This window comes from Schistocerca serialis, chromosome 1 (assembly GCF_023864345.2).
Source record: "Schistocerca serialis cubense isolate TAMUIC-IGC-003099 chromosome 1, iqSchSeri2.2, whole genome shotgun sequence".
Classification (NCBI taxonomy): Eukaryota; Metazoa; Arthropoda; class Insecta; order Orthoptera; family Acrididae; genus Schistocerca; species Schistocerca serialis.
In genome coordinates this window covers 662,965,707-662,990,442 of record NC_064638.1, presented here as the reverse complement: position 1 = coordinate 662,990,442, position 24,736 = coordinate 662,965,707, and positions in this window count along the sequence as shown.

Here is a 24,736-nt window from a genome sequence, read left to right as displayed (position 1 = left end):
CAGTCCCAGATCAACGACCAGGAAGACTACATGAAATGATCCTACTCCGCGACTACGCACACCCGCATTCTGCTATTCTGACAAAAAAGACTATACAACCTTATTCGCTCTCTGTCGAACAACTTTAAGGAACTTCCTTTCCCGATGAAAATGCGCTCCCAACATGACTCGACGAGTTCTTCCACTCATAACAACGTGATTTCTGCAGCAGCAGAATCGAAAAGTTATCCCAGCCTTTGCCGACCGTTGTAAATAGTGAAAAAGAATACATTATTGGTGGCTAAAGTTTCTGTTATGTGTACGGGTTGTGTTTATTAAACTTACGGGCAAACGATACGAACTTATGCATCAACCCAATATATATATACGCACCACAAAAATTGGTGGAGATAGTATATTCCGTTCCGACATGGGAACTGACTCCCATTGAGGAAGCAGTGAAGGACGGCTAGGAGAAATTAGGAACAGGGAACTGAATTTCAAGGAGGAGGAATAAAAACTTTGAAGTTTGCTAATGACATTGTAATTCTGTCACAGACGGCAAAGGACTTGGAAAAGCAGTTCAACAGAATGGTCAATGTCATGAATAAACCGTTAAAAGATGAACATCAGCAAGAGTGAAACCAGGTTTTAATTTTTTTCTTCTTCGATGTATAAATTGAACACCGAGGGCGAGAGATTACGTTCCTGTCTTACACCCTTTTTAATCCGAGTACTTCGTACTTATTCTTCTACTCTTATTATTCCCTCATGGTTCTTGCACATGTTCTGTTTTACCCGTCTCTCCCTATAGCTTGAATCTTTTTTTTTCAGAATTTAACATCTTGCACCATTTTACATTGCCGAACGCTTTTTCCATGTCGACAAATCCTACATATGTGTTTTGATTTTTCTTTAGTCTTGCTTCCATTCAAGAATGGAAGCAAGACTACGGAGAGCTGGCAGTGAACAAAAGCACGGTGAGTCGTTGGGCGAGGGGTCTGTCATCATCACAACAAGTTCGCGCACACCTGCCCGATCTCCCGCGTAACGGCCGGCCGCACACAGCTGTGATTCCTGCAATGTTGGATCGCGCAGACACTAATGCGAGGTGATTGACGGATCACGGTCAAACTCCTCCCTGTTCAACGGGACGCCTCTGTTGCTGGTGCTGACACACTCGTCCACCATTTGGAGTATTCAAAGGTGTGTCCCCGCTGGGTTCCTCGCCACCTAACAGAACATTTATTTAACAGACATCGTCACAGGTGAAGAAACAGACGCTCATTGTTTCGAAACGGAAACAAAACGGCAATCCATGGAGTGGCACCACACCACCTCTCCTTCGAATAAAACGTTCAAAGCCGCACGCTCTGCCGGTAAAGTCATGGCGACGGGGTATTGTGTTTTATGTCGTTTCACATGGTGCAAAGATCACCTCTGGAGTTTATTGTGCTATTCTCAGGAAACTGAAGAAATGACATCAGCGTGGTCGTGGCAACAAAAATGCAAACGAACTACGCCTTCCCCAAGACAACGCAAGGCCTTATACAGGTCTACGCACCCGAAAGGAGCTCACAACACTTCATTGGAGAGTTCTTCCTCATACACCCTACAGCTCACCTTCCGATTCCCATCTATTTGGCCCAATGAAGGATGCACTCCGTGGCAAGAAGTACATGGGTGATGGGGAGGGCATGATGCAACAAGACGTTGACTCCGACGTCAACCAGTAGTGTTACTATGCGGGCATAAAGGCCTTCCCACCAAGGTTGCGTACGGCTGTCAAACTAAGGTGTATTGGGATCTTGAATAAAACCAACCTGCTTTCAGGAAAAAAAATATGTTGCGTTACTTATTGAGTGCCCCCCCCCCCCCTCAGATTAATCCTACTTGGTAAGGGTCCCAGACTGATGAACAGTACTCAAGAACATGCCGAATGTTTTGTGAATCATTTCTTTGGTGGATGAATTACATTTCCTTAAGATTCTCCCAACGAGTTTCGATGTGGCCTTTGGTTTTCCTACTTCCTGTTTTAAGGGGTCATTCTCCAGTGACTTGTCGTCAATAGTATAACCGAACAATAGTGGATCTCGCCTATTTATGCGCAACACGTACCATTTATTGCCGTTCAGAGTCAACTGCCATTTCCTGCACCACTTATCGATCCTCTGCAGGTCTTCCTGAATTTCGCGACAATCATCCGGCGTCTCACAGCTCCTCCACCGTGATGCAGTAAATCGTTGATACTAATTGTAAAGTGTAGTGGCCCTATAACTCTCCCTTGAGGTATTCCGAAATTACCCTTACATTTGTCTATTTTGCTCTGAACATCAACAAAAGTAAAATTCCTTTTTTTTCTTTTTAGGTCATCAGTCTTCTGACTCTCGTGTGCCAACTTCCTCATCTCAGAGTAGCACTTGCAACCTACAGCCTCCATTATTTGCTGTGTCTATTCCAATGTTCAGTCACAAATCTGCTGCGATAGTCGTTGAGCTCGTATTTGATTCACTAAACAAGGCGGAACTATATCGAATGCCTTGCGAAAATCGAGGAATGCGGCATGAGCCTCAACGCTTTTATTGAACTGTTCTCCATATGGACGAACAGAGCTAGCTGAGTTACGTAAGACTTCTATTTGCGGAATCCGTGTTGATTTTTGTAGAACAGGTTTTCGTTCTCCAAGAACGTCACATACGACTTCAGATGCCACATCCAGAGCCACTACATTAAGCGTAATGCATTTTTAAGCTACTTCCTTTTTTTTGTAGCAGTCTACTGCACAGTTGACGCTATTTATCATAGTTGCTTTTGTTTTCTCGTCCCACTTGCATATCAAGTTGCTCTCACACCCCATAAGTAGGTGAATGTGCCTGAGTTCTTGAGGTTTGCGGAGCCAGATACATTTCTCCAAAGTCAACACACGCACGATAGTTTCTCAAGACAACCACACGCACAAGCGTGCTCAGAAACTTTGTAACTAGTGAAAAGGTTTTAAGGTGGAAATTATTCTTAGAAAAGGGAGAAAAAGGTTCTGAAAATACATACAAAACAGGGCAAAAATGGTGCTAATGAAAAAACTTTAATTAGGTTTAAACTAGCTACATTAACTTTTTTTGTTCTATTTACAGGTTTCTGTTATATTGGATTACACATGACGTTTCAGTGTCTTTGACACAAAGTCGTTGGCGCTTTGAACCCAATAGCTTCTTATCACGGAACTCCGCTCGACATCTACAGAAACCAACGGAGTATTTCTTGTCAACACCCGTAAAATAAGTTCAATCTAAGTTGCAAAGGTTTCCATGTCTCGATTATTCTTCAAATTCAATTCGAATTTGTGTTTACAAACTCCATCAAAGATGTTCCTGATACTTATTAACTTCTTCCACTGTTCTTCCTTTTCCATGCCTTCATCTTTCAAACTCTGAATCACATCAGGCAAATACCTGTAGACATACACTGCAAAAGGATCCAACTACAGGTCTTTGTTGTTGACTAATTGTTGGTCCTGCTTGATGACTGTTGCGTCCATTACGTGTCGGGACGTAGGAAGTGTTTGATTTTAAAACTGTGCATCATACCCACGTATTCCACTTTGTGATGACAAGAAGCTGTGGAATGTAGCGCCCTGTATTCACCTTCGCACGTACTTCTCAAGGAAAGATTTGAATGCAGAACTGTTTGCCTTGTGGATTGCTAATTCCTGATTGGACTAAAGCCATGGCAAGATCCGCACTAAATTCATTCAATGACCGCTGCTTTTCAGATCCTGAAGCGAAGACATGTATTAGACTAATTCACTTAGATTTCGACTTGGTAGTTCAATGTTCTTTAAATGTTTGCTGTTCTGGGTGTGGTGGTTAATTCAGTTTGTTTGATCGTTGCCATTTATTGCAATATTTACTTCGGATACGGCACATCACAGAATGATGCCTTCAGTTTCGATAAACTGAGTCCTGAATTCTTCTGAAAGTGCACAAAACTTCTCCTTCTTAACTTTCAGCATGATTTTGTTGTGAAAAATTCGTACTGGTAAAACATTAACATGGTCAACAAGACAGTACACAGTCGATAGATAGGAACTCTTAAATTCATGTCAGCACTAACTGAATTTAGGTTTCAACCGATGTCTCGTCATTGTTTAAATTTTATTTGATTTCACAGCTGCAGGATGAAAATTGTTACTGAGGTTGGCCGTTGCTGCTGTTGATTTGAATAATTACTAGCGCTTTCCATAAATTATGTTTTAATATTTATTGACCATTGTCGACTTGTGATTAATTAAAATCTTAAAATCCTGTTGAAGAAAACAAAAAAATTCTAATTTATTAGAAACGCAGATAAAAATGGGCGAAAATGTGCTTAAGCATGCAGGAGGAGGGAAAATGTGCAAAATGTAGTAATCTTATAAAAAAGTGCAAAAGGATACAAACAGGTGCAGCAACCTACGCTTATTTAGCTTCATTTCATGTCTCCAAATGCACATATTGACCTGTCTGTGAAAACAGCTAAATTTCTGGTAAAGAGCTGCACCTTAAAATCCTTTCTTTAACCGTAGCATATCATTTCCTAGCCGTGTCGGCGGGTTGTTCGCTATTGTAGACGCCAGTGCTGATTCCCCGAATTCCAGAGATGCGAGGTTTCTATTCAGTCTGTAATTGACGGATCTGTCTACCCAAAATCCTTGTAAACGATTTGCCCTTCAAGTTGGTGATCTTCCCATTGCTGTAGGTGTTTAGCGGCATCCGTTCGATGGGAACTTCTGAAAGTCGTGGCACCAACTTGCACGTTGCAGGTAATGTGCTGTTACTGAAAACACAAAGTGTCCAGTGGAATTGCCTTTATTCTGTTCCTGATGCTGCTAGGCTGAAAGGGCTAAAAGTTAACTAATATCGTGGAGCGGTTTAGAGCTAGAGGGGTCGGCCAGTGGCCCTCAGGGGGCTACGAGGCAAGTCGTTTGCTCTCTGGAGAGGATTCAGTGCTGTAAAATGATTATCATTTCGGAAGTAGGGACTTGGTGATCAATCGTGGTCGACTTTTGCAGTACGGAAAGGGTGCAAGCATTCTGAACTGCGTTCCCGTGTGCGGGCGTGGAATTCCGCTAAGGCACTTTCTGGCTACCTAGGCGAGTGTCCCAGTTTTGCGAGCAGTGGGTACAGCTCTTACATATCGGATCGCGGAGATAGCGGTTAAAACTGAGAGACGGTGTCTGAAAAAAGTGATAGACTAAGCGTGGTTTAATTTGTTTCAACCGTTGCCGTGGGAAATTGAGTTCGGTTCTTTACGTGTATGAAATCGAAAGCATTATAACAGAATCGTTGTTCTACCGATATTTGAGAATTGATCCTCATTCTGGGACCCTAACCTGGTAGGAACTTTTGAGGAAAAAGAGAAGAACCGTAGAAAAGCTGCAGATTTCGTCACGGGTCTGCTTCGTAAGCTCGAAACCGTTCACGCCCTGTGGCAGACGCTACAAGAGAAGCGTTGTGCACCACAGTGTGGTTAATTGATAAAATTCTGAGAGCGTACGTTCCTAGAAGAGACAAAAAGCGTATTGTCTCCTCCTACTTATATTGCATGAAAAGATAATAAAAGTAAAATTAGAGAAATTCGAACTCATACGGAGGCTTGCCAGCAGCCCTCTTTCCTGCGTACCACTCGCGTCTTTAACAGGAAAGGGAGAAGTGGCAGCGGCACACGAAGTACCCTCCGCCACACACCGTAAGGGAGCTTGCGGAGTTTGGATGCAGAGATACTCCGTTAGTTGCTCCCGTTCCGGCGTCAATGGAAGAAGGTCGGCAGTCGAACGTCAGAGGTCACCCCAGGCCTCTCTCAGCGATCGGAGGGTGTCGTCGACGTAGGCAATCAGAGATCTAAATGCATTAAAATGAAGTGTGGGCGCCGCTGGCGAGATGAGGACTGGGGAGGGGTGGCGTGGCGAAGCTCGTGGAGAGGGGAGGACTGGAGGTCAGCAGCGGCGATGATACGGTTGGGTGGCGCGCGAGTGCGGCTGACACCGCACCGCCCCTCCCTTCTTCTGGGGCCCCAGCGCCGGCGAGACAATTTCCCCTCTCAGCTCCACGGCTCACTGTTTTACCGCTGGTCCCACGACCCACATTCATTACTTGAAAATGACAATTCTTTACTGGTAAACGTATTTCCATTTACCAAATACACGATATGATTAAAAGTATTCGAGCACGCCTGTGTAATGCGGAATTGGTAACTAGATGTAACGAGAGGTGAATCCACCAGTATAAAAGAAGGCGGGAAAAACTTGTTGACAGTACAGAAGAAACAGCAGCAGCAGAATGGGTCGGTTAGAGGATCTCAGTGACTTCGAATGTGGACTAGGCACTAGATGTCACCAGAGTAACAAATGTTTCAGGGACATTTCAACCCAACTGAAGCTACCCACGTCGACTATTGGTGATATGATAGCGAAGTGGAGGCGCGATGGAACAATCACAGTTCAACTAAGACCAGGTAGATCAGCCAGTGACCGTCAAGATTTGCGGATGGTGGTAGTCGGAAATCGAATGAAATAAATGCTGCCAGCAGCCCAGCTAGCACAACGACTGTGCGTAGGGAGTTAAAAAGAATGGGGTGCAATGGTCGAGGAGATCCTCGCAGACCACGCATTTCTGCAGTGAACGCAAAGCAGCACTCGAGGTTGTGTAAAGAGGAATGCCACTGGATAGTGAAAACAAGTCATTTGCACTGATGAATCAGCCAGTTCCCTGTGGAAACCCGATGGAAGGGTGCGGGTTTAGCGAATGCCTGAATAACGTCACCTTCTATAAAAAGTAGTGCCAACAGTGAAGTGGGAGGTGTCAGTGTTACGCTGTGGGCGTGTCTTTCGTGATTAGGATCCCTCATTGTGCTTCAGATAACTGAATGCGGAAGGATACGAACAAATTTTACAGGATCGTGTACTGCATACAGTAGAGAAACACTTTGGAGATGATGGTTCTTTGCATCAACATAACAATGTATCTTGTCATTGAGTAGCATCTGTGAGGCAATGGTTTGCACAAAACAACATTTCTGAAATGATTTGGCCTAATCACAGTCCCCATCTGAACCGAACGGAACACCTTTGCAATGTAAGTATGCTGTTTAGGTTTTTTTATTGGTAACGCCACCTCTGTATGAAAATCACTGGCTGTGCTGTGTGCAGTCTGTGGGTAGTTTGCATTGTTGTCTGCCATTGTAGTGTTGGGCAGCGGCAGCTGGATGTGAACAGCGCGTAGCGTTGCGCAGTTGGAGGTGAGCCGCCAGCAGTGGTGGATGTGGGGAGAGAGATGGCGGAGTTTTGTAATTTTTCATGAACTGATATATTTACATATGATGATATCAAGGTAAATACATTGTTTGTTCTCTATTAATATCTTTCATTTGCTAACTATCCCTATCAGTAGTTAGTGCCTTCAGTAGTTTGAATCTTTTATTTAGCTGGCAGTAGTGGCGCTTGCTGTATTGCAGTAGTGGGAGAAACGAAGATTATTGTGAGGTAAGTGATTTAGTGATTTGTGAAAGGTATAGTTTAATGTTAGTCAGGGCCATTCTTTAGTAGGGAATTTTGAAAGTCAGATTGCGTTGCGCTAACAAAATATTGTGTGTCAGTTTAAGGACAGTCTTGTAAGAATTGTTTTAAGGGGACGTTTCATATGTCGACCCTTAGCCTAGGATACCTCACTGGAATCTTCTGATTTTTTTCTTGTAGTTTGTGTATTTAGTGTAGCTTTTGTTTATTGCTAGCGCGTAATTGTAGAGAGAATCTCCTTTGTAGTTGTAGCCTTTCATTGTTGTACAGTAAAACAGTTGTGGCATGCATATAGATCTGCACCAAGTATTTCGCAGCTGTAATTAACTAGATATTATTTTCAGTGTTATGTTAATGTGTTCTCTTATTTTTGCTCTTCAAATTGTGTCTTTCTGTGTTGTCGTGTGAAATACTGTGACAATAATGGCGTGTGAAAAACGTAATACTAGGCTCCAAAGTAAACTGAGAAATGACAGTGAAAATGAAAGCAGTGTGTTAGCGCCACCGAGTAATGAAGTAACTGATGTTCAAAGTAGTAATTTGGTAACTGTTCATAGGGAAATGGAGCAGGCGGCAAACAATGGCGTGGACAGTGAAACAATTAGTGAAGAGGGACGCATTATCGATCGATCGGTCGGCAACAGCTTGCCTCAGGAATCGGGAATGACAGGACACAATTTTGCGAATACTGTAGACTCAGGTTTTGGGTTCTCGCCGTTTTCTCAAATAAGTCAAGACACATTTTCTGCATGTCAAAATGTCAATGTTGCCGGTGCAAATTCACTGCCGAAAAGCACTGAGGAACATGTTTCAGACACCAGTGCATTGTTATTACAGTTAATGCAACAAATGGGACAAAAGCTACAAAAGTTAGACACAACACTTGAACAAAATCAGAGACAAACACAGCAAAAGCTTGAAAAGTTAGACACAATGGAACAACATCAGAGACAAACACAGCAACAGTTAGACACAATGGAACAAAATCTTCAAAAGTTAGACACCACACTTGAACAAACACGTGAAGATTTAACTACTGAGTTACATAACATTGAATCTAAATGTCAAAAAGTCTGTAATGACGTAAAAACACAAATTTGTGAGCATTTTCAACCTATTTTTTCGCGGCATGAAAATGCATTACAGAATCACGAAGCAGCCATAAAAGAACTGCAAATTATTGTTCATGAAAATCATGAGACCTTGCAAGCTAAATTTGACTCAGTTGCATCTACCGATTCGGTTACGCAACTTGCAAAAACTCAGGATAACTTAAAGGACACAGTAGATTCGATTTCAACACAAATGGACACTCTGAAACTTGGTTCAGAAAAACACACTGAGGAAATGTGTTCATTATCAGAGAAAGTAGTTGAACTTTCGGATCAGCTAAATAATTTATCTACGAAGGTAGATGATAATCTGAATGACGCAAAACCGGTAGTCTTTAATGACACAGAACAGAGCGAACAAATTAGGAAACTGAAACAAAATCTGAATCAAATTGATACGCAACACCAAAGAGAAATCCGGGAAGTACAAGATCAGCTGACACAGGTAATACAAGAATTACGTATTTCAGAAGACACTCGCGCTCCAACACGGGAAGAGGGACTTAGAAATACGGAAAAGCCGCAAAATAATAACACAGGGCATTTCGGAAGTTATGAAAGAAATTGGCAATGTGCACCGAATTTTGAGATGGAACGGCCGACACGACCTAACAATGACCGATATGCGACTCGACGACATGATGATTTTGACTATAAGCTGTTCATTACTACACGTAAATTCAAAACATTTAAGAATTCTGGCAACGACATTCATCCACAAGCATGGCTCCATCAATTCTCTCATTGTTTTCCTCCCAACTGGTCGTTGGAACACAGATTAGAATTTATGTGTGGCTACTTAGAGAATGAACCAGCTGTAAGAATGCGATCGGTAATTCACGATTGCCACAGTGAAGGAGAGTTTTACCATGCCTTCCTCTCAGCATATTGGTCTCAAGCCACACAAGACCGCGTAAAACATGGTATCATAATGATGAAACATTTCGAACAATCTGAATTCTCCAGTCTTGTGAAATATTTTGAAGACATGTTGCACAAGAATCAGTATCTTTCAAACCCACACAGCCCCTCAGAACTCATCCGCATTTGCTTAATCAAATTACCTGAACATTTACGACATATTATTTTGGCAGGACGTTGCAAAGACGACATTGAAGCTTTTCAGGGACTGTTACAAGAATTGGAAATTGACACTGACAATCGCGGAATGCGGAAACAGGAACACAACAATTACAGGTCACATCCGTCGCAATTCCGCGATGAAAGAAGTAATAACTGGACACGACAAGGCTATTCTCACAACACATATCGTGACCAAAACAGACACCACCCATATGACAAGCGTTGGCAGAGTAGTAATAACTACAGGGAAAGATCACCTCTCCGTGGTAATGACTATCACAGAGACAATCAGAGAAACAGACAATATGGGAACCAAAACAATCATTATCAAGGGAGGCAGAATAACTTTAGACGCAATGGACCAGCGTGCAGTTACGATTCAGGGAGAAATTCTCCACCACTTAACCGACAAGAAAGACTCTACAGGAACTACCGACATGACGACAGACGATGTGATCGTAACGACAGACCTGAATTGCATCAGAACTGGCGGGATTTAAACAGGACAGGGCCCTCTCGTCATGGTGAATTTGTAGAAGTTAGGTCTCCTAATCCCAATAACGACGCGCGCCAACAAAGAAACAGACAATGACTCGCACCGCAGGCAGCCACCTGCGCCGGCTGGCTCCGAGAAAAATAACATAAGACGCTAGCCTTGAGAAAAATTTTAGCATTCTTTACCGATGTATACAACATGATAATGCGTTGAAGTTGAAACTCTGCGTACTAGGAAGAGTAAAGGTTTACACCACATTTCACATGTAAAACCGTTTATTGAAAGATAATCTGCTTTTTAACTTTGTCTTTGCCACATGTAACAATGTTTGAAGTGAAATATCCAGCCAAGAACCAAGAGAAATTATTTAAACAGAAATTACGAATGCATTGTTATTGCGAACAGACGACACAGTGTAATTGTGTGTGTACATTCTTGCTTGTTAGTTGTACGATTAGAACATTTACCAGTACTGCTAATGAGATTTTAATGCAACATTTTGGTTTACTTGAAAATACATTCCGGATTTAAAGTACTTTCTGTGAGATACCAGATGAGACAATAGTTAGTTTATGTGACAACTACACGGTTTTATCACGACGCTACTAATGAGTGACAATTTACAATGTTGCTTTTACGGTGTATCTGTTTTATATCTGCACAGTTTTCTGAATTCTTCTGGAAATCAAAACATGTTTTATTAGTAACTTTTGTGGTATAGCTACAAGGAGACAGCCTTTTCCATAGCACAACAATACGTTACAGCACAGTACTTTCATCATCACAACAATAAGCGTAATAACTAAGATATCTCTACGCAAAGCATTTCACTTTTGTTTATCATGTGGTAAGTACATTGGCTTCTGCAGAACTTAGCTTTCGGAGGAAAATAACTACGACACTTCCACAGAGATTATCTTACAACAAGATGCACATTTAGCGCTACAGGACACGCATTTCAGTGATCAATTTTATACTTAAAACATTTATTTTTAAAGATTTTTGAATTACAAAGAAAGTTTTCCGTGATATATTTCATTCCATTGGTGTAATCTGTAACACCTGAGGGTATAATTACATTAATCCTCAGGGGGGTACACGCTTACTTTGTGTACCATGTGTTTGGCAAGCACAAGGAGCCCTAGCTAATATGGTATTTGCTTATACAACTTTACACATCGGTACCATATTTCTCTAACACACAAATTACACAGCTATCTGATCATTTAACTGAGAGAGACAAACATTTATTTTACTATATCAGTGACAGATGTTTACGTAATTACACCGTTGGAACTTCACACTTACGAAATTGTATTTTGTCTGTACTTTGTAAACTGTTCATATTTTTTCGGAACCATTGTGATGCTATGAGAGATTTGAATGATATATTTGGTAAGGGAGCATGATTTTAAAGTACGTTTGAGGTAGATGACACTATTGAAATGAGCAGAGAATTTTTTTACGTTTTGAAATTATTGGAGGAAGTTACGACGATTTTAAGATTTGACTGAAGTGTTATGATGTTATTATTACGACGACGATGTGTACTATGCTGTTGAGGTATGTTTATGATAAATAAGCTGATGCTATATGAGGAATCTGATTATGCTATGTAGCTATTATGATGAAATATTGAAGACGTGTTGATGAATATGAATATGTATATGTGTAATAAGGTAAGGAATAAGGAGTAGGGGTTAGGGACTCTGATTTATGAAAAGGTTGTTGGAAACCAAGAATCGTACTTTAAGAGTTATGAAATGTGTGTGTATATGCATGAATGTATCACAATGCCACCGAAAATTTTTTTGGACACTTATATTTATAGGATTTTGTTTCTACAGATTTGCAACGCTAATTCTTGACCTGTGAAATATTTTTAAATGAGACTTCAACGGTAGCAGAAACTGCTGTCGTAAATATTTCCGTACGAAAGTTAAGTGACCACCTGCACGTAATGCGTCGCGGGCGCCCAGCTGTGTCAGACGCCTGGAGAAAAAGCCATTATTGCGAGCCCTTTTCAGCGGCACAGGTAGAAAAAAAAAGGGGACGTGGGACGTGTCAAACACCTGGAGAACAAGCCATTAGGGTGTGCCTTTCATCGCTAATGCGACACCCTCGTTACTTGAAAACATATGATTACTCGCACTTTGTGCTAATTACTGAAATGCTTATGAATTGATGGGAAATATTCGTACATCTGCACACCTGATTACGACAAGCGTCTTTCTACGAGAGTTGAGAGCTACTAACTTACGAAATGTCACATGACTATTGAATGATATTTTTATGCTTTGCTTTTCATAGTTGCTTATTTCATTTGATACCTGTTTTCCAGCTGTGTTGCAGCATTGCTTTTATAAAATAAAATGCATTTGCTAATGTGACCACTTTCTGTCAACAGATCTATTAAATAATTATTTTATGATCCACATTCCTTAAAAAAAGGAGCACTTGGAAAGGAAAGAACAATAAGAAGGAACTAGTAACTGCATTCATAATTTTCTTTTCAAGTAATTGGTAACTTTTTGGTAGAATAACTTCTTGTGGTGCACCACTTTAATTACTTAGACATTAAGATGTGAATATACATTTCCCTTATCTGCATTGTTGTTTTTACTGCAATATCTTTTCTGCTTGAGCTTTGTCATGTATAGATATAAGTTTTATATTTTTTATATTTTTTATATTTGCTGCTGCTGTTTGCCAGGCATAGTGCTACTGAACTTTAATTTGTGTTACTCTGCTAAGCCAATTTTACTACTCATTGATTTTTCATGTTGCTGCACATTGGCTCATATTAGTTGTAATTTTGCATTTTATCTGTTAATTTAGATTTGCTGCTGCTTGCTTTGCAAATTGGCATTTTTTTTGTCATTGCTGTTTGTGATAACTTGTTTTGTGCTGCTGCATTGCCTCGTCCCTTAGTTTAATATCTGAGCTCAGTAGATTTAAGTTAGCTTAAGAGGGGGTAGACTATAGAAGAGAATGAGTTGCGATGAATTGGAAGAAATGCATTGAGAATCTATACGAAAAACGTACAGAAAGCAGGTATAGGTAGGATTTTCTCGGAAATAAATGATGAGGTAAGATAATGGAAAATAAAAATGAGGTAAGAAATGTGTGAACATATAAATACAGAAAGCATGCTTAGATCGAATTTTTTTGGTGGAAACAAAGGATGAAATAAGAGGAAAGATATATGAAGTTTTGGGTTGGACTGCAGTACCACATGTTACACTGACAACGAACCCTGTCCTTTCCTATTGGTGTTATCCCACTATGTGTTTGTGTACCCTTGAGTATTTGTTTTCTTCCTGTCTCTGTGTACTGTTTCATAGAATTTTTTTCTCTTCTAATACTAAGCTATATTCACTATGAGGAGGAATACTGTTATCCTCAAATATAAGTTGCATTAATAATATGTTATTTTCTTTGTAAAGTTGTTTACAATTCTGTTCTGTTTCAATGTTCATGTGTGAAATTAATGTTTCGAAAACTATTCTCATTATTTTATGTATGTACTTATGTCACTATTTTTGTAACACTGATGTATATGTTTATTTCTATTCTTTTGTAAAGCCTGTACTACAAATGTTCTCTGTATTATTATGTTTTTAATGATGTATTTTGTACCTTTGTTATTGTATTTTTATGTTATCAAATTGTAATAGTTACCAGTTCTTCCAATTAAGTTACATTTCACTGCACACGTTTCTGTTGGTCATAGTATATGGACAATATGTGAGAAGTAGGGACTGATAGTGTTTGCATGTGTCTTAATGATTCAGCAAGGGACTGGATAACAGCATTGCTCGTTCTAAGGACAATTCCAAAAACTTTATGAGTGCACAAGTGGTGGTTATGGACTTGCTATATTCTCCGCAAGACTCTTCGATGGTGAATGTGCACCTGCACAATCGCAACAGATGGCTGCTGGCCATCTCTACAAGGACTACAGTGGGTCTGCACCTCTGGTGGCCCACCAATACCATTATCTCTACAAGGACTACAGTGGGTCTACATCTTTGATGATCCATCAGTACCATTATTTCTACAAGGACTGCAGTGGGTCTGCGCCTCTGGTGGCCCACCAATATCGTAATCTCTACCAGGACTACAGTGGGTCTGCTCTGTGACCTACCTACCAATTTTCATCAAAACTTCGACTGACTCTGCAGTGGGTTTGCTCTGTTTTGGCCCATTACCTGTCTGCATGTCAAGAGTCAGCACTGTCTTTCCATTGGAAGGACAACACTACTTCTTCAAGACTGCATGGAAATCCACTACTTCCGTGTGCATTTTCTTTTACTGCTTGGACTTTGAGAAAAACTCTGCATTTTTACTGTGATGAACAATGTGGACTGTCTTTATGGACTGTGAGAAATTTTGATCTTTTGACCAACATAATATTAATAAGTGTGTGCATTTTATATCTTTGTTACTGTAATTGTGAATCTCTATTAATATCTTTCATTTGCTAACTATCCCTATCAGTAGTTAGTGCCTTCAGTAGTTTGAATCTTTTATTTAGCTGGCAGTAGTGGCGCTTGCTGTATTGCAGTAGTGGGAGAAACGAAGATTATTGTGAGGTAAGTGATTTAGTGATTTGTGAAAGGTATAGTTTAATGTTAGTCAGGGCCATTCTTTAGTAGGGAATTTTGAAAGTCAGATTGCGTTGCGCTAACAAAATATTGTGTGTCAGTTTAAGGACAGTCTTGTAAGAATTGTTTTAAGGGGACGTTTCAGCAATGAGTTCCACTGTCGACTTCGCTCCAGACTGCAGAGTCCAACATCACTATTTTCTCTGGTTTCGGGTACTGAAAAAGAATATACAGCTCTAAAAGCGACCGGCCTCTGTGACCGAGCGGTTCTAGGCGCTTCGGTCCGGAACCGCGCTGCTGCTACGGTCGCAGGTTCGAATCCTGCATCGAGCATGGATGAATGCGATATCCTTAGGTTGGTTAGGTTTAAGTAGTTCTAAGTCTAGGGGACTGATGACCTCAGATGTTAAGTTCCATAGTGCTTGGAGCCATTTGAACCACTTTTGATCTAAAAGCGGCAGTATATTTACAATGTACAGCCGATATTTTTATAGGCCTGTACATCGACATTTTTTCGTCAATATACAGATATATCGATACATTTTTCCGAAGTATAGAGAGCCGATAATGATAATTTTTAAATATCGATATGCTGGATTCGAGACATTTTTAAAAATATCATAGTCCTACTTCACATCCTAACCAGCGAGATGGATAAGCGCGTTCCTAGCCACAAGCTAATGGTGAGCCGCCCTCCCAAAGTGTTGGAACCTCATACGTTGACGTGTTGTAAAGGAGGAACAGTAGCTCTTCGGTAGCAAATTATGCATATCTCTTACCCGTTAAGATTTCTTTACTGAAATACGGACCTAGCACGCAGTCTGCAGTAAGCCCGCACCAAGCGTCGCACACCACTGCCTTCGATGTTCAACCTGCCTCGGCCAGTGTGTGTCCTCAGCGGCCCAACAATGTAGATTTCTTACAATTGGCTTTCCATTATTTTTAAAGGTAAAGAAAATTCTTTAAGGAAAGAACCTATTCTCTTGATGTCGTATCAAAATGTAGTGACAAAATTCCATGCGTCTTCTACAATTCCGCTGATTGGGGACATGATACTTGATACGGCTGGTAGCTGTTTGCAGGCAAAATGCGAACAACGCTGGGCTGACGTATTGCAGAGACAATCGCGAATGCTCTGGATCTGTCGTGTTGTTTACGAGCCACAGCTGCCTCAATATTAATTTCGTTCACGACGCTGGTTGTTGGTTTGATTTCTCAAATGGTTCAAATGGCTCTGAGCACTATGGGAGTAAACATCTAAGGTCATCAGTCCCCTAGAACTTAGAACTAATTAAACCTAACTAACCTAAGGACATCACACACACCCATGCCCGCGGCAGGATTCGAACCTGCGACCGTAGCGGTCGCGCGGTTCCGGACTGAAGCGCCTAGAACCGCATGGCCACACCGGCCGGCTTTTGATTTCTCCTTGCCCTCTGTATTGTATTGCAGTGCCTTTTCAATGACGGTTTTTTGCACGTTCGCTGAATTGTCATTCTTGTTGGACACCGTCTGATGGGATACCTTCGTCCGTACAGTTCATCTGTTTCCTTTGCGTTGCTTCTTCTTTAAAGAAGCAGCATATCTAGTTTCTCTTGGCTACTGCTGCTGAGTAAGTGTTTATTAAGCTGAAGCAGCGAAGGTCATCAGGCTCCTACTCACCACCGAGGACAGATGCAGTGTACTCAATCTGCCTGTGTATAGAGTAAGTTCTGTGTGCAAGTGTGAGAGAGTGTTCTAATTGTTTGCGTAATGTGTGTCTGAGGCGGAACGTGGGTATGGCTGGCACACAGACCCCTCTTAGATAATCCGCGGTGTGCATTCGACGCGGGGCTGGCATACCGCTCCTTCCAAGAAGCGGACGCGTTAGTACGAGCGGCTACCCGGACAGTCTTGCATTTGGCTTATGATGGACAGAATTGCTGCCGTATTGTAGTCCTGCTATTAAGCAGGCGGTCATAATGTTTTAGCCTGTCAGTGTATTGTGCAAGTATTAGTAATCAGTGCTAACTACTTTATTACCCAATTAAAGACCATTTCCCGACTTATGTTGATGCGAAATATTTTGTTGCTTTTCCTGTCAGAAATCAACTCATGGTGATTATTCCAGTTTCTTTGTAATCCATAGTTAGTCACAGGTCAGTTCACTCTCACAATCTGAAATACAGTGTAAAATTAATTGGTATGTAGCCAGAGCTCTCTCGTGATTTTTTTTGTCACGTAAGATGAGTATCTTAATAGTTCCTTTCATGAATCCACAACTCATTTGCAGCGAAGGGGGAACTTAGGCAATACTGATCTCATTATTGTCCGTCGGTCTAATAACAAGAACGGAAGGTCGTTAGCGAAGTGATAGTTTTTCGTAGTATCTTTTGCAATGACGACTGCTGGAAAGTAGAGTATGTCGTACGGAGGCAGAGAACAGGCGACGTTATGGACGTGGAAGTTCCCCAGTTCTGACCGAGCGGTAAACAGTCTTTTCTAGCCTTGCAATTGTGTCTTTAAAGATATTAAATTCACGATCATGAAAGAATCGAAGTAGCTGATCAGATTGCCGGAATGAGGGATATTCCACACTACACTTGAATTACGTCATTCACTACTAAATACCCTCAGTGGCTGAGTCAGAACCTAAGATCAGTTACAACAAACACAGCGCGAAACAATTCTTTGTGAGTTCTACTACTAACAACATGACGCCGGAGAATTTGTACACCATGAGAACTACGGAATGACATTAAATTATTGTAGGAAAAACTAGCGTTGCCCAGGTATGTATCTATTCCGATCTTCTATTAGTTCATCTCCTCCTTCCTCCCCTCTCTGTCGTTCTACTCCACCCCATTTATCTCTCCTCCTCCTCTCTTTCTCTGTTCATTTCCTTTTCCCCCGACAATCTGCTCTTACCCTTCTCTTTGCATTTCTTCCTCTCCTATCTCTGCCCATCTCCCCTTCTAACCATTTTGTTCTCTGCCTACACCTGTCCACCTCATACTCCCCCCCCCCTCTCTATCCTCCTTCTCCCCCGCGGAAAAGCCGCGTGGTCTCAGGCGCCTTGCCATGGTTCGTGTGTGTGCGGCTCCCCCCGTCGGAGGTTCGAGTCCTCCCTCGGGCATGGGTGTGTGTGCTGTCCTTAGTTTAAGTTAGATTAAGTAGTGTGTAAACCTAGGGATGACCTCAGCAGTTTAGTGCCATAGGAACTTACCACAAATTTCCAAAATTTCCATTTCTACCACTTCCCACTCTCTGCTCACGTCCTCATGCCCCTTCCTCTGTCCATTTCCTCTTTCCCCCTTCTTTCTACTTCCCCCTCTCGATTCATTCCTCCTCCTCCTCCTCTCTCTGACCATCTCCCCTTCCTTTATCCTACCATCTCCTTCTTCCCCTTCTCTGTCTCTCCATCTCTCCCTCCCCTATCCGTTCTTTGTCCACCATCTCCACCCCTATGAGAGGTTTGTGGTTCTTATCCCCACAGTGTTTCTTTCCAGATAGTAACATGTGTGCCAAATTTCATTGAAATTGATCCAGAGCTTTAGGAGAAGCTTTATGCCTACGCTTTCACCCGTGTACACATTTATTTAACATATTTCACACATATTTGTACACATATTTATCCTGTGTCTCCAGCGAATTTCGCCCTGCAATTTCGTTTTCACGCAGCTCCATGTTTCTGACGCCTTATCTCCTGAACCATGTTTCTTACCGTGATATAATTTTGCAGGTAAATTCAGTGGTATATGTGATACTGTCTGCAAAATGTGTCGCAAATAGGGTTAGTAGCAAAGAAGCAATAAATTAAAACGTCATGCCAGATGCAGCAGTTTTACTGCTCGAACATTGGAAATGTAGCAAACAATAAACTGTTTTCTTTTCATCATTTTGTGAGGGGTCTCAGCGAGAAAGTAGTTTAGTAAAGGTTTGAAATTATATGGAAAGCTTGTCGCAAGTGACTAAGTCAAATACTGAATGAATAAATTTTGGGAATTTGTGCGTCGTGGGCTACAATTCTGTTTTACCTGCACCCTTTCACTTCGACAGGTAAGTTCTTCTTAGCCCCACAGCGCTCCTTTCCAGACAGTACTAAGTGTGATTAAAATCTATCCAGTAGTTTAGGAGGCGATGTGGAACATTCATACATACATACATTTTTATAATATGAATGGATGTTTTCGCAGAAGGAAATTACATTCTTTGTCACACTCGAAAACAGAGGTCATCTGTGGGAAATACTTGGAAAACAGTGTTCAGCTTCCATATTATAAAGCCCACGAACGAAACCGATGCTGTCACCCAATGTGTCTGGTAGCAGGCGAAATATATTTGAATGATATGTCGCTTACTCGTGAAAAATGCTCACACACGAGTGCTGTTGAAAGGGATAATGTGTAAAAACACTCGAATGTTGGAATATTAAAACTCTGCATGTCATTTCAGTAAAAATTACGATAAATTAAATCACAAAATACTCTTTATTAGTACATGCTTCTCTGGAATATTGCAATTAATTCCAACTGGAAAAAGACCCAGAGCAATGCGATGCGATGCTAAAACCCACTGTGTCGACAGTATTCCAGAGAGTTGCGGCAAGTGCATCCGTCGTATTTCGGCGCTATGGAATGATTTTCACCATCTGGTGGAGAAAGAAATGTATAAGATACCGTGGTAAATTGTCGGTGTACAGTGGGAACTGTAGCTGAAAGGCTTGGGGCAATGTGATATACGTAGCACACAATATAGGAGATATGTATAAACACGGTTCCCCTCCGTAAAAAAATGGCTCTGAGCACTATGGGACTTAACTTCTGAAGTAATCAGTCCCCTAGAACTTAGAACTACTTAAACCTATCTAACCTAAGGACATAACACACATCCATACCCGAGGCAGGATTCGAACCTGCGACCGTAGCAGTCGCGTGGTTCCAGCGCCTAGAACCGCTCGGCCACCACGGCCGGCTCTAGCTCTATCGTTGACTCGAAACTCAAAGCAAGAGGTCAACCACCGCAAAGATGCTGCAGGCCAGCGAAGTGCCTGTGGCACGGTCAGTTCGAACAGGCGTCTGGCCACACACCTCCGAGTTCCCAGGCGCCACCGCCACGCGGCCTTCTTATAAGAATGACCGTAGGAGGCAGGAAGTTCTCTAGTATACCGTACATTATAGTGCTGTCTTCAAAGTTACTGATTGTGAACAGTGACTATTCGTCTGCACCAGAAGTGTGGGCTTGTCACGCCACCGTTACCTCGCAGCATAGTCCTTATTTGGCTGTTTCATATTCGAAACAATGCGGCCACCAAGTATCGCCCAACGACGCACTATTATAAACTGTCGCAGCCGGGGCGATCTATGAAAGTTTACTTATTCCTTAACTGATGAAGTATTTGTGTTACACTTGAGTTGACTATGTACTGATTTCTTTCCTTAGGTTGTACACAGCAAGGTAAACGTGTGATTTCTTTTCGTCTCAATGCGCATTTCTTTCAGTTACCTACCGTACTCTACTGTAGCAGTTCTTTCTACGTATGGCCCAAGTTCCATCGAACTATATTAGTTGGCAGTGACACATCATGCCAAAGTTACTTACGTCCCTAAGTTCTGTACCCCAAAGTTTATTAAATGTCATATTGAAAAAATATAATATTATTATATATAATACCTGACGGAAAAAATACAACAGCATCAAGGAGTGTATTCAGTGGCACCATGGTATAATATGTGCATACTGAGGGGATTTAGAGTGAGTGATTCGTAAGTCGCGCTCAGGAGGCTTGTCTGTACACCTTCTGTTTTGACTTTGCAGGCAGCAACTGCGATGAGTTTAAGAGGTGAACAGTGTTTGCAACATACATTCCAGAGTTCAACCAAGCCCCGCCAAAGAGTAACTGCTCTGATTGAACAACTTCAGCCTTTGAACGGGGTCATATTGTGGGCCTGCAGGAAGCTGGACGGACGTAACGCTGCATTGGTACACGTGTTCGACACTGTGAACGGTGGTTTGTCGATGCTTTTAGCGGTGGTCTGTGGAGCTTTCCCACATCCGTAGACTAGGGTCTGGACGTCCGCGTAGTACAGACGCACGTCAAGATCGACACACTGTGACAGCAGCGGTGGCTGATAGAACATCACAAAGGGAAAAAATCTTGGTCTTCCTGCAGAGTAAAGTAAGCAGTGCCCGCTACACTACACAGGTTATCGCTCTGCTACTGGCCCTTGTTCGACAGTAAGATAACGTGCTTTTTCAGCAGGACAGTACACACCTCTATTGAGATGCTGTTCAGATTCACAAATTCAAACGGCCGTTATGCCCTCACTGGTCAGTTACCCGTCCTCCCCTTTCTGCGTGTGGACATCACAGAAGCATCTGTCCTAGCCACCCGCATTAACTGTTCTAAGACTGACCGATATCAAGGGACCATCAGACCTGTTAATCACAGGTTTTTAATAGTTTACATATATTGTAGAGCAGTTTTTGGCAACGTTTCTTAAATCATTACCCCCAAGTGCAATCGAATATTTTCTAGTACTCGCACTCTGCAAACATTCTCCACTCCGTCATCGATTTAAGATAAAAAAGAAAACTCTTTGAACAATTTTATTTTTATAATTACGAAAGATGACAAAAAATCCAAAAAACCAAATATCATTCAAGCTACGAATTAGTGAGTCAATGAGACAGTTGGTAATGCTTACGTCTAACAATATTTTTTGTATTTGAGTTGTCGTCAGTCAGTGTACGTCATAAACCACGCACCTAATCCATTCACTTCCTATTTTTATTTTCATTCCTATCATAGTCAACAATTTATCTTCACGTGTATAAATCTTGAATGACACATTTTTTTCCTTGTGCTGCGTTCTGGCAGATCGTGGTGAGCGCGCCTGTATGTGTGTGTCTGTGTGTGTGTGTGAATGTGTGTGGAGTGTGTGTGTAGGTGTGGGTGGGTGGGCGTGTTTTGGAATGAATGTTGTAGCATCCCCAGTGTATCGCGAGTGCTACCAACAATTGCTTCTCAGGTAAGAAAACTGACTATCCACAGTGAGCGTGGACACTTGCTACAAAACATTTTTCCCCTGCACTACCCCTCTCCCTAGCAGTAACTGCTTCACTTGCACTGTGCACCCCAATTTAAAAGTAACTAATTTAAAGTACGTGCCCTATACTTATTGCTTGTAAATCACTTGGTTGGACTTCTTAACACACATTGGGAGACTTTAGACTGTATGTATGACCAATATAATAATAATAATAATACGAGGGTCACTCCAAAAGAAATGCATACTATTTGTTTTTTTTTAATCCATTTTTTATTCTACAGTGTGCAGACACATCCTTTAGGAACAATATTTTCATTTCTCCACATAATTTCCATCCCTCTCAACTGCCTTACGCCATCTTGGAACCAGCGCCTGTGTACCCGCACGGTACAATTCTGGACCAACCTGTTGGAGCCACTGTTCGGCAGCGTGCACAAGGGAGTCATCATCTTCAAACCTTGTTCCACGAAGAGAGTCTTTCAGTTTCTCAAAGAGATGATAGTCACATGGAGCCAGGTCAGGACTGTAAGGCGGGTGTTTCAGTGTTGTCCATCCGAGTTTTGTGATCGCTTCCATGGTTTTTTGACTGACATGTGGCTGTGCATTGTGGTGCAGCAGCAAGTCATCCTACTTTTGCCGATGTGGTCGAACACTACTCAGTCGAGCTTGAAATTTCTTCAGTGTCTTCACATATGCATCAGAATTTATGGTGATTCCACTTGGCATGATGTCCACAAGCAAGAGTCCTTCGGAATCGAAAAACACCATAGCCATAACTTTTCTAGCAGAAGGTGTGGTTTTGAATTTTTTTTTTCTTGGGTGAATTTGCCTGATGCCACTCGATTGGTTGCCTCTTCGTCTCTGGTGAAAAATGATGGAACCATGTTTCATCACCTGTCAAAATTCTTCCAAAAAATTCATCTCCACCATCCTCGTACTGTTCCAAAAGTTCGCTGCATACTGTTTTTGTTGTTTCTTTGTGAGCCACCATCAACATCCTGGGAACCCACCTGGCACAAACCTTTTTTAACGCCAACACTTTCATTATTCTGCAAACACTTCCTTCCCCTATCCCAACGTAGCGTGACAATTCGTTCACTGTGATGCGTCTGTCAGCAGTCACCAATTCGTTAACTCTCTGCACATTGTCTGGAGAGTGTGCAGTACGAGGCCTGCCACTGCGAGGACAATCCTCAATATTGCCGTGCCCGCCTTCATCATGTAACCTACTTGCCCACCGACTAACTGTACTGCGATCGACAACAGCATCTCCATACACCTATTTCAACCTCTTGTGGATGTTTCCCACTGTCTCGTTTTCACAGCACAGGAATTCTATGACAGCATTTTGCTTCTGACGAACGTCAAGTGTAGCAGCCATCTTGAAGACATGCTGTGACGGCGCCACTCACGGGAACAGGTTGAACTAAGTTTGAAAACAAGCGGGAAGGATGTATCCACACTCTGTAAAACTCTCACACATTCAGAATGAAAACTGTATTTTTAGAAAAATAGTGTGCATTTCTTTTGGAGTGACCCTCGTAATAATATTAATACTGTGTAGAATGCTACAGTAACCTCATGTGGTGTTAATTAGCTCATTTATCTGTTTCGAAGTTAGTAATTATGGAGTTTATCGTCTACTGCAGGAACTACCTACAGTCTGGAGAACAAGCTTCAATAAAATATTTAGTTTCTGTTACGTGTACGTCTAACTTCTCCCGTCATCGATGTATGGTAGAAAGTATAAAGCATTTATCTGTGGATGGACTATGTGAGTAACCTGTAATGTACACCGCACAGTGTCACCCATTAATGCTAGCAATTGAGAAAAAGTAATTATTGATAACTCATATAACCAATATAATCTCTTGAAACTGATTTACTTTCGTGATCAGCACAAACAAACACTTTTTGTTTTTACCTATCAGAAAATTTCATTTTACCCCTCAGGTTGAGAACGACTGTTGTAGAGGTACCTGTTCCAAGGAAAACGATGTTGAAGATTTATGTGTACCTCCTATACCTATAACGTCCGTGATTCTGCTGTGTGCACACACAAACTATGAGTCCGAGATATTACTATTGCGACTAGTAGCTTTCGAGCAGTTGTCGGGGGAGTCGGAAGTGGTCGGACGCAGGGTGCGGTGGAGAGAAACTGCGCGACATGAGAGGTCGCAGCCTGCTGTCAGCGTGCCAGTAGCGCCGGAGGGGACTTTGGTATTAACTGAGGGCTTTTGGTAATTTGCTTATTCGCTGCACATAGTTGTTGGCTGCTTGTGTATCTTTGTTGTGGCCACAAACGTGTTTATTGAGTATAAACATTATGCACTAATGTAGTCTGTGCAAAGTTTGTCAGCATTTAAATGATCAGTTTTTCTTAATATGGTAAATTAAAAGTTTATTGGTTTCTTTCATTTTTCTTTACCTCGTTTCATGTTAGTTGACCAAATCCCTCCTGATCATTTAATTTCGTGGCTTCCCCGAGTCGGAGGTTCGAGTCCTCCCTCGGGCATGAGTGTGTGTGTTGTCCTTAGCGTAAGTTAGTTTAAGTTAGATTAAGCAGTGTGTAAGCTTAGGGACCGATGACCTCAGCAGTTTGGTCCCACAGGAACTTACGACAAATTTCCAAACATCCTATTCAATTTCAAAGTATAAAAGTATGACAATAATTGTTGTAGTTAGTCCATGCATTGAACTCTGCATGGATCGCAGTATTTCTTTTTGAAATATTTTAGCCTATTTCCGATCAGGCAGTTGCAGCGGCAGGACGAAGTCAGTTGTCTGTTGCGTACAGAAGTATGGCAGGAGACGTTAGAGGATGTTAGGAGACGTTAGAGGATATTTTAAAACTTGCAGTCAGATGGTTAAGAATTGAT